Source organism: Battus philenor, unplaced genomic scaffold (assembly GCF_028537555.1).
Source record: "Battus philenor isolate CCGP_79_NKW_IND1 unplaced genomic scaffold, ilBatPhil1.0.hap1 SCAF_18, whole genome shotgun sequence".
NCBI lineage: Eukaryota > Metazoa > Arthropoda > Insecta > Lepidoptera > Papilionidae > Battus > Battus philenor.
The window spans coordinates 10,375,039-10,387,176 of record NW_027181680.1 but is presented as its reverse complement, the minus strand read 5'-3'; the positions used below and the strand labels follow the sequence as shown (position 1 = coordinate 10,387,176).

At 33.3% G+C, this 12,138-nt stretch overlaps 1 protein-coding gene across 2 annotated transcripts in view; it reads left to right on the top strand.

Moving 5' to 3' along the window:
* Positions 1-12,138, top strand: part of LOC137920166 (fibroblast growth factor receptor homolog 1-like) — a 115,201-nt gene that overhangs the window by 58,332 nt on the left and 44,731 nt on the right. The gene's annotated exons all lie outside the window — the stretch shown is intronic.

Below are 12,138 nucleotides of genomic sequence, written 5' to 3'. Positions count from 1 at the left end.
TATGACAAATTATTCACTTACCAGTATTTACAACGATGACATTAGACGACATTTTAATGAATTAGCGTCTCTATTCAAAAAGGCAGAAGGTTGAGTTTGTAAAAGCTTTGTGTTAAGCACGTCGAAGATGCCCGCCTTTCAAGATTTTGAAGGCATATGGTGTCACCATATTTATTTTACAGTCTGTTGCTATTCTAGGAATATTTCACCGTGTCTTTTGCGTATTTCGGTGCAGGTGTCCAGATGTCGTGCGCGTTTTATACGTTTTGCGAAGTGTCCAACGACGGGGAGCGAAATGCGGTACTTATTAGGTTTCTGGTTGCGGATTTATTGCGGCCATTTTTGTTGGTTTGTTTACAGGTTTCTTTGCATCTGTGCCAATTAATGTCATGTGGATGATTGTTGATTAATACTGATTTTGATGTACGCGTCACTGCGACCGTAATGAACTCCGTTAAGGGGGACTTCCAATGGATTTGAACTCTGTACTTGCTAATAAAGATCGGATTACATTTTCATTAATTGTGCTGGACGTTTACGAAGCTTATTTAATTCTTATATGCACGTTTCTCATTATAAGTTTCTTGATTTATTAAAGGTTATTTCATTAAATTTTTTCACACGGTCAAAATTATATTAAAATTTCTAATAATAGTTTACTTCCTTTTTGTATTATTAATCTGATTATATTGTTATAAGATATGAGCAGTGGTAGTCTGGCGGTAGAGGATTGAGACTGGCGATCGTGGGTCGCGGGTTCGGTTCTTGGAATACAATCTTGTATAATTTACTTCCAATCATTATAAAAGATTGCCACTGCTGAAATATAAGTTTCCAGAGGATGGGCAGCAGCGTACCAGCGTACCATAATACCACACTGCAATCGCCAACCCGCCTACCAAGCGTGGGGATTATGGTATATTCTCATAGATATCTTTGAAAGATGCCTACGCCTTGCTGTGGACATGTATGGGCTGAAATTATGACGACGTGTTTGGTCAACACTTTAAAAAATAGCAAAGTCATGTCGTCATACGAATATAATTATTTGGTTTAAAAAAAAACTCTAGGACTAGTAACCTGCGGCTCTCTGTGTAATTACCTGTGGCACTCGATAATAGCCCTATTAATTTTTGTATTTTATTTAAACAAATAGTACCGTAAAATTCAAACTCCGATCAGTATTAACTAAGTAGGACGTAAATGAGAAGTGTTGTTACCAATTATACACCAATTTATAATGAATTATTTAATAATAGAATTAAAAAAACAAATATGTTTAATTTTTAATAATTTAAATTCAAAACACATTTTGGGAACTTTTAATTATACATTGTCTATAAACATAATTTGTGTAATCAATCTTTTGTATACCTTTTTAATACTTATTAAGTTTCGGCTCGCGAAAAACCACAGATTAAAGAAAATACTTGAACTATCAAGGAATTTGGCCGCCTCTGTTCTATAAGGTAATAGCTTTTTACTGGCTAGTGTGACAATTTTTTTCCTTATTTCCCGGATGTGGGTATTCAGGGACAATATAGTATGCATAAAATATTATTGAACTATATTTGCTTGCAAAACTATGGTAAACCCTGATAGGTAATATGTAATTTAAATTAAGAATCCGTCTATCTTAACAGGGAATAATATATATTTAAAATATTAATCTACGCATTAGCAAATTGCATGTATGCACTGTAAGCATATTGATAATAAACGTTTATAGATTTTAGGATTGGTGTCCGGCGGCGAACTCAAAGAAATGCAGCTTCGTCTAAATAATTATGATTTTCTCACGAATAACACATGTGCATGCATGGAAACAAAACCATGGAGTGGCGTGACTATTTAATATTTCATAAACCAATACGGATCAACATTCACCACTTCATAGATTTTGTTCGAAACGGAAAAAAATCGAAGTTAGATATATTCTCTTACTTTCCGATATGTGCTATAAATTTAATGATGGAAAATTTAACGAATTAACTATTAACTCATATATTTAACATTCAAATGTAATAATTTATATTGTATTTACTACTATTCAGCGATTTCACAAGTTTTCCTTTTCATATAGGTTAGTTAGTGGGATTAGTAAATATTTCGAGCTATGAAGTAAGTAAATAATAAAAAATTATTGTAGTATGCGATACAAATATTGGAACAGGTCAAAAAATAGCCTTTGTTACTATAATAATTTTCTGTTTTTATTTATAAAGCTAAAATTTGCTAAAATAAGCTGAGAAGCTTTATATATGAAAAAAGCCTACTATAATTTACAATAAGTTTTTATGACGTTAAAACCTAATATCATATCAAGAAGTCTTTCAATATAATTAAACTGTCGGCTGTAACTATTTACGTAATTTGTTAAACATACACAACATTGTATTAGATATACATATTAAACAATTCGCAATGGACTTTCTTAGTTGACTGCATAAGTTATGATGTACTTTATTATATAATAAAATAAAATGAATTACTTGAAAAGGGATTGAACAATATTATTCATGCATTAAGCGCAAATTTACATAAATCTTTAACATTATTAAATTATAACTATCGTTATGTATTAAAATTTCAATCGTATTTTCAAATGAATATGATTGCAATAAAAATATCGGTCTTGTAATTTATTATTTTAGTACATATATCATCTCTTAAGATTCCTACGTCCATATCCGATCCGCAGATTTATCGTCGGGACCTTTTTTGCGTTTGTTTTATTTATTTACTTAAAAAAGACATCGGTGTCGAGTTGCGCAAAAAATGGCACAACGAGTCTGGGATTTTATGGCGCTTCTACAGTTTTAAGTGTGAAGATAATTTTATTATCATTAGATAATCTAAAATTTAAAACACGTCACAAAAAATTGTTCGAGTGGCGTAGATAGTGCTAGGAACGGTTGTTGGAATGTTTTGGCAGTTTTTTTGTATTAAAAACTATGACAGGCGAGATCTCACAGCGAAATAACCAAATGGTATTTTTATTATTTATTTCGTTGTCAATGTAATTATTCGCACAAAAATTTAATTAAAAAATCGTTATTACAATAAACTATAAGTTTATTATCTACAACATTTCGGCCATAGGACTTCTATTGCTGGGCATAGGTTCCACAGATTTAAAATAGGACGGGTTTGAAGTGCCTTCTGACTTCTTTCGATGACTTAAACAATCCTTCGCTGTGTTTGCAGATCCGTGGTCTCTTTCAAAACTTTAAGCCTCAGTTGCCATCTGCTCTTTGTGCCACGTGATTCACTACTAACTACCACGTCAACTTGCTAAACGGCCGAGTTAAGTCAGTTACTACTAGTTAATCTCCAAATCACCAATGTCCAACGATTACGTAGAAAAATCCCGGGCGTTTCTTTGCCACGTTCCGCAAGTGATCACATACAAATCAACTTAGCATACACTTTAAGTTAAAATGAAGCATTATATAGGAGCTAAATTTTGTTCTTGTTTCTATCGAATTGCACACTTCTTGCTTCCTTATGTTCACAAAATTAATATAAATGATTTCAAAAGGCTAGTAGTGGAAATAAATGCATTATTTCTCTCTTTGAATCCCTTATAGTGACTCGATTTGTATGCATTAAAAGAAGGCCAGAAAAACAAAACTAGATTTCATTTGTTAACGATTATTGAATGAACAAAGCCGGTATTTCTGTTTCCCCCATGGTTTGCATAGAAAGCGCAGCTATGTTGGTATGGGAGAGCGATTCCGAGGAAATCCGTCGAGCAACGCTACCCTGAGCTTTTGTTTTTCTTATAAACACCGCGTGTCGACTTACCGCCGGCTCGCTTTGCTACGAAAACATGGGCTTTGTAACGAACCTTGCGATTCGTATGAAATGCTACACGAGACTTCCTTTTTGATAATGCTGTTTACACATTTTGTCGGGGTGGAGGTGGCAGAGCATTAAAAGTGCTTAACATTAATCTCTTTACAGTAACTAATCACGGGGAATCACACGAAAAATAGAGACTCGTAGAAAAAATATCAGCGAGGATAATATATTGAATGCACATAATCGATATTAGAACAATGGTAGCCCAACAGTGACTCCCCTGCTCTATACAACGTCATGCAACTCGTGTTTGGCTCAGTGATGGTGTTTATTTATTGAGTTTTTAGTATCATTTTGTTAAAGAGCGTCTATGAGATCGCTTGCTATTTATTCTATGTTGATATTATTGCTGTTAGCCCGAAGGCTTTTACAGCTTCATCGGAACTAACTTGGACTAACCGTGGACTTAAAAATAACCTAGGCTGGTCGGGCGCGTACCAGTTGCATGAAAACGTTTGAACGTAGTAAAGTGCTCTACCCGAGTAGAGCTGAGTAGTATTTGTGTTGTATGTATGCGGCTTGGGACAGCAGCGTGACCACAGGAGTAGCGAAGGAGGGATCCGGATCCAACTTCGGTTCGTCCACACTGTTTGCTATTAGGGGGCTGACGGCAGCTGGCTAAAAACGGGTGTTGTGGTGTGGTGAGTAGAGTTTGGTTATGTTATATAAAACCCGTTGTCCTGTGCGAAATGTCGCAGGTGCAGTGGTTGCTGGTGAGATTGCTTGACTTCCACTTTACTTTGCACTACCAAACGTTCCAATTATTCCATCCAGGTGACATGGACATAGTAGGTGCATGCATGTAATGTTCACAGTCGGTAGCTGTAAGTGATACTATGACGAAAATAATATGAATAAATATATGAACCTCATCTAGAGACACGGAGACCCGAGACAATTTTTTTTGAACAGTGCTGGCTGCCTTTACACGACGCTTAGCTTAAACCTCTTTTTTATTACTGTGTTCATGAGCTCCTTAAGCAACCTCATTTCGACAACAGTGTTTATTGGGAACACTAACCAAGGCTTTTCTATTGTAGCCTACACTAGTCTTTGGTTTATATTTGTATTTGAAATTTTTGTGTATTTAAATTTTTATGTATTTGAAATTAAAATTTGGTTACATAGGGGCAGTCTGATCGTGAACGTCAATGATCGTATTGTACGAAGGTCTATTTAAGCCTGCTATGGAGATAGTTAGCTTTGGCTATGGTACCTAGCCCTAATGTCATGGAACCGCACGTTGAATCCATGGAATACTGAAAAATTGCGTCTCTTTTACGATAGTGTCGATTGCAAGTTATACACCATTTTCTAATTACGGTGTAATGAAACATCAACAAAATTATTATAATAGTGTGACTAAGTCAGTCGTTTTGCACATTGTATTATTAAATTGTATCTATTATTTAAAGGTTAATGAACCCAGTAATACGTCTTTGATTTATGAATATATATCAATTAATTAGTATTGTTATATAAATTTTGCTATGTAATATTTTACATTTATTATCACATATATAGAATGATTGATCATAGGTGTAAAAGTTTCAAAAGTTGCTAATTTGTCAGCAAAAAGTTTTAGAGCTTTTATGCCTATATTCGATGTCTCTGTACAAAGTTATCAATCTGAAATATCATACAATTATTAATATTTTATTTTTTTATCTCTTTCCTCGTAGCTAAAGGGGGGAATAAAAAATAAGCGGGATAAGTAGAGTTTTCCTATAGTACTGGCGAATCGTTTAAATAAAAACCAGTAAAGTAATTACATATACAACATTCCAAAGACGTTTTCTGCTACAAAAAAAAAAAAACATTTTAGCAATAGCAAAACTGTAACGGATGAGTTCAATGTTTTCATTATAATGCTTATTAAGTTTTGTAACACTTCATTCTTTTTCTACGTTTAAAATTGATGATGTAAGGGATCATCACAGCGGACTACCTTCCCATGCAATCTAACGCCAATTCCAACAATTGCAAACCTGATGTATGTGACATTTACAGAGAATTACGTGAGTTAAATCTTAGCATATATATCAATAAGTAACCACAATTCATACAACTGTGATTCGATAGAACAGAACATCACGTACTGAGCGACACAGACAAAGCCGTGCGTAGAACTTGTTACACATGCATATGAAATTAATCCCGTTTGGAAGCGTTCCAGAACATTCGATTAGGATTCGATTAATCGGCGGCATTGTATTCCCATTACGTACGGACGTGAGCAGCGTAACGTCTTCCAATCCATTAAAATAGAGAATGAAATATTTTAAAGATATTAGAGACGAGGTTTAACTTACTGAATACAGCGCCGCGTTTATACGTACAACATACAGGTCGATTCTAAATAGGTGTAAAAGATTTAAAAGGATGAATGCATAACTTATTTGTATTTGCTAACAAATGAGCTTTAAAATATATACATTTTAAAAGTGAATACTTTGAAATATTATACATTAATTATTTTCTTCAGAAATGCGGCAATAAAATCTGGAAGTAAAAAGTTTTCAAGAACATATAGTAATCAATAATTAAATATATAATAATATGTAATTTTGAAAACTCTTTTTCTTGCTTATGTTATTCATTATTTCTAAAACCACTGATTTTAATATAATGTCCTATTCCTTACCACGTTCCGTGCCACGGCCACTTTTTAAGATTTTCCATTCAGGCCGCGTGGAGCGTATACGACCCATACTTGAAAATTAAAAAAAATCTGCAAAAGTATAAAATACTGAAAAACGAGAGAGTTATAAATTTTAATATGCATTACGTACGCGCAAATGTGATGTGAATTTATGTATTTTCGACCCTACAATTCATTTGTTTAAGAATCCTTTGTTTTTCAATGAGAACTGCAAGCAGCCCGAACGGAAAGTGCAGCGGGGGTCGAATACGCCCCACATGGCATGGAATGTGTTAATTAACACTAAATGAGCTATACATTCACTCCTTTAAAGCTTTCACATTTGTAACTAATCATCCTGTATACAAGCTATAGCTAAATTCATTAAAGAATTATCATCGTAAGATATCAACAATGTGCAGTAATTTAAGGCTAAGTTAAACTAACCCAACCCTTTTTACACCTATAACCAATCATTCAGTATATATTGCTTCAAGAAACAGGCAACCCTATTCGTTAGCAATAAAACTAACATTGACTACTCCGTTTCCATTAAACTCTTTGTGGTGAACATTAAATTGGTACCGAAATAAACCCCGCCGAACAAAGTCTGGTATAAAACCGTACCAGAAGCGAGTCGTAAGTAAATATTTATTCAGAATCACTCTCCCGCCCTTGAACTTGCCTTTAACGGGTTAAAAGGGACACCTAGGGAGGGTTTACGCGAAACAGAAATAACGTACAGACAGAAATGATTTGCAATATATATATATGTGTGTATAAATAAGGAATAGTTATATGTAAAAATGTATTTGATCCAATTTTTTACAATGATAAATTTTAACGCAATATTAAATACTTTTTTTATTTTTATCGAAATGTCGAATTTTAATATCTTCTGTTAAGTAACTTACTTACAAACTTACACTGATTTATACACAGCATAAGTTACGTTTTTTCACTAGGAATCGTTTAGACAAATAAATAAGGAGATTTTTTACGCATCACTTATATGAATATATATTATTCAATCATATTTAATTTAATAATCGAAACAGCACAGATTATTAATATAGCTTTACGTACACATTACGGCAATATTCGTAAAACGCGGTACTTTTACAACGCGTTTTCAAATGACGCCATTTTATCCTCCCCCTAATGTCTGCTAATGGAGCTTATGCCTTGCAGTAGGCGTGTGTCGTCTGATATTATGATGATGTACGTCTCCAACCGCTCCTATTGGAAATATCTGGCGTAGGGGTTTATGTCCATCGGTGGATGTCTAAAGGATATGACGATTAGGGGTATACTAGGGATGTGTTGGGATAGTATATTTCATAAATATAAAAAATACGCGATGAGTTGACATTGTTGACATGTCTCGAATGGGGTATTCGTGTAGTAATAATTGAGATCGCGGGAAGACTGAATGCGGGTAGCCCAAGACAGGTCATCAAAGTGATCTTTGAGATAGGCTTATGCCCCGCAGTGGAGCATTTATCGCTTGATATGATGATAATTTCGAATAACAAAACAATCAAAATGAAAAAAAAATCATCATGTTTCCTTTTAAAACCACGTAGACGTAATAAACAAAGATGTTTAGTATGCCAACAAGTTTTAATATAAGCAGTTTATTTGCTACAAGCAATGCAAACGAAGTTACTATTACAAATGTATACATTTGCAGTTAATAGGAAGTCGTTAGTGTCTCGTGTTCCAGACTGCCTACCTCTTAATCAAAGCCCTGTTTACATCGGATGCAAATTTATTTACACAGTATTAGTATAATTTACAGTTAATAATTGTATGTTCTCAACGTCAGATAACTGATAAAACTGTATAAAGAGCTTTTAATTTATTAGCATTTATACAGGGTGCAGTATTCACGTTAGAACGCTACGTATTACTGGCCACTACAGTCACGAAACATTTTGTTTTAAACTTCACGCGTTCGAATTCGAATTCGAACGCCAATTTGAATTCGGACGCCATTAGTGAAGTTAGCGTTGTCATCGCTTTTAAGAAAGTAAAAATACGTGCTCGAGTGATATTTAATGATTTATATCCACCCGCAAAAAGCGTGTGTGGATGCTTAGTTATAGGTGTAAAAACTTGAAAAGGGTGAACGTTTAACTTATTTGCAGTCAAATAATGTGTATCCTATCGAAAATCAATGTTCTCAGAAATAATAAATTACGTAATGATAATATGTAAGAGTTTGCAAATTTTGGATTGCTAATATTAAAATGATTTATTGTTTACTATCTGTTCTTACTGACTTTTTACCGACACAAGTCGACCCGTCCCGTTTCAATAAAGGAGAAATTAGTGCATTCACTACTTCATAGTTTTTACACCTATAGTCAATCACCCTGTAGAGAAAGTTACGGCCCTGTTGAATTCCAGTAAAAACATTAGGTACTTGGTATTATTATAAAGCTATTATTTCTCGAAAAATGTGTAATTATTATAAGTTTATGGTTATTCTTTCTAAGGAGCGCATTTGATAACATGTTACGTCTTATCTTCTAAAATTGCGCCATTTTTAAAATTTCGATGACTTTGCGCAAAGTGCGAATTGGGTATAATATCACGTCATTTCTTTCTTAAAAGCGTAGTTATTAAAATATAGTTGTATTTCTATTCGAAAAGTGCACATATTTGATATCATATAAATTTTTCATAGAGCTTTAAGGAAAAAAAATCACAAAGCCTATGAATAGACTAGGTTGCAATTTACCTGTGTATCTACCTGAATGCAACAAAAAGGCATCGAATTGAGCGCGAATAATCTGACCACCGAAAATAATTGCATTATTATAGTATCTTTTTTCGCGTCGGATTTTTTGTGTGTCTGCAATACGTAACTGTATCCGAAGGTCAAATGCACCGAGATAGGTCAAAAGTCTAGACATTTGCAGGCTTCAAATAGGTTCTGAATTCGGCTTCAAGGTCGATCCGATCAAGCTATTATATTGGAAATTGTATAGACGATATTTGCTACTTTTTTGTTCTATCATTACAAATTGAATATATTTTAATTAAACTGATTGTATTGTAAGACTGTTTGAAGTTTCACAAAAAAATTAATTAAAGATGCAAGCTAATTCAGTTTCAATAAAAAATTAAACTTCGAACGATTATTGTAAATACAAAATTTATTTCTAAATTATAAATGAATGTTGTTTGAAAATATAAATTGGATTTACAGACATAAGTCTAAATTAATATTTAATTTGCAACCAAAAATAATGAAATATTTTAAAATAATAGATTAGAGGACATATGCATGCACAAAAAGATTTAGTATGTCTTAAACAACAATCATATTATATTTTAAGAGGTATGCTATTTTTGAAGGAAAAAACATGGAAATTAATTGGAGAGTATAAGCTATTTTTGCTATAAGATAATGATAAAAGTAATAAAAAATCAATAAATTACAATTGTCTATTATTCATTTATTTAGTTAACATAGCCAGGGCTTGTTATCTTAATCTTTTAATCCGGTCGGACAGTCCGGTGTTGGAAATAACTGTAGGGCTTACGAAGCGCCACTCGGCCTGATCTTACAACTTAGATTACTTGACTTAATCTATGTTTCACGACTAAACTTATTTAAATTGATACAGATTGTAATCCCTTTCAGTTATCGTTTTGTTCGTAACTTTTTTTAATCTATATATGTAAGAGATTATTACGAATATACTTCTATTACTCATCACAATATTTCTGGATAAAGAAAGCTTGAATACTTAAAATTTGATAAAATTATTTATTTTTTTTAAGGAGGAATCAGCTAAGAATGGATTTTATAAAGTTAGACCTGCAAGAGGGGACGGTCCTAAAAAAAGATTTTTTTCTAAGGATAGCTCTTATAGGTATAAAACTTATACAGAATTTTATTTTCGGATAGTAGAAAGGTACCAAGAATAAATTTTATAAAATTAACACCCACATAACGCAAAGTAGGACACATGAGGCTGGCAGGTATAACCAGTGATTTGTATCTCCATGATAATTTTTAATAAAATATTGAATGAACCCAAAATTTTATTTTACCCCGCTTCCATTGTCGTCTAAGAAGCAAAAGAAGTGTTTCTTACTGTAAATCCATATTGATATTTTAGAGGTGTTGATATCCACTTCACCCTGATCATCAATGGAGGCTTCCAAGCAGCAGTACTGGCTAAATGCTCAAGAAGTCCGTGTATGGGCAGCCTTATCTCTACGCACCTATGATCGCATGTAACACTTAATACAAGTTTCAAATAATATGCACAGTACACAACACATGTACATAGCACATGTATATTGTTTATAAACTATTAAAATCAATAGGAAGAGCTTTAAAACAAATCTCATAGACACACTGACGACTTGATATTTATATGAGTGAACGTATACTCAACCGCTTAAACGATGTCAAGATTTCGAAGTTGTCAGAGTGTTCCTTTTGTACAATTTGCGAGATGGGTTTCAATGTTTTCTTCACTCTAACATAGTTCAGTTGTGTATAAACATATAGGGTGACAATGGAGCAAGATAGTACGGATAAGTATGTAAATATTCTCTATAACGTCGTGGACAAGTCAGGACTGAATCGCGGACGCCATTTGCTCTGTGTAATGTTGAGGCATGTCACGAATGACCACAGATAAACAAAAGCCAGTTCTCTTTAGCGTTTATATTGTTTTTTTTTTAATTTTTTTTTTTCACAAGTTCGAATAGGTATGTACATATCTTTCGCCGAGAACACACAAAATTACTGTAAAGAAAAGAATATAACGATTTCTTAAAAGCTTGAGTATCTTTGTATGCATATTATTACATTTTTAGACTTAGATTTATAAATTGTTTTTATGTATCGATAGGTGAATAATCGGCGATAGTACCTTTTTTATGATCTATTGGGGGCCTCTCATACTTCCTTCCCCTCTCTTGGGTACACAGGGATAAAAGTTACAAAAATAATTTATTAACTAAATTTTCTTATTTTCGTACTCTTCTTCCTTTTATCTTAGTGCGATGAATTAAGTTCTCTTTTGCTTGTTACAATTTCTTGCATTTCATTTAATTTTTTGTATTCATACCTCGCCTCACATCGACTTCCCTCAGCGAACAACTATAGATAGTACATTTTGTTTATCTAATTCTTTTTATTACATAGCATTATTGCAGTATTTATACATTTTAGATCTTTTAAATAATTTGGTTATGCGGTTCTGAGGTTTGTAGATTTTTCATAACTGATTTTCTTGCCTAAAATAGTTCGTGAATCCCCGGTATAGAAGACACACTGTATTGGTACCACATAATCTATTTAAAATTGGAACGTATAATTTTTGATATAAGTATGAAAAAGTACACGATAAACTGCGCATTTCTAATATCACAAGCAATTAGTAGTGAGTACAATTTAACAGTAAATACAATAAATCTATGTTACCATGTAAACATGTTTTGTACCTGTTGACTTGCATGCGTTTAAACGCCTAGTAATGCTGTTTGCTATACACTTGAGTGCGGTGGGAACAATTCAGTCTATTTGTGTGACGGCCGTGGCTACGTAAGTGCCTGGGCCTGCCTTGAGGGTTAAGAGGCATCAGTTAATTCAATTGCAACTC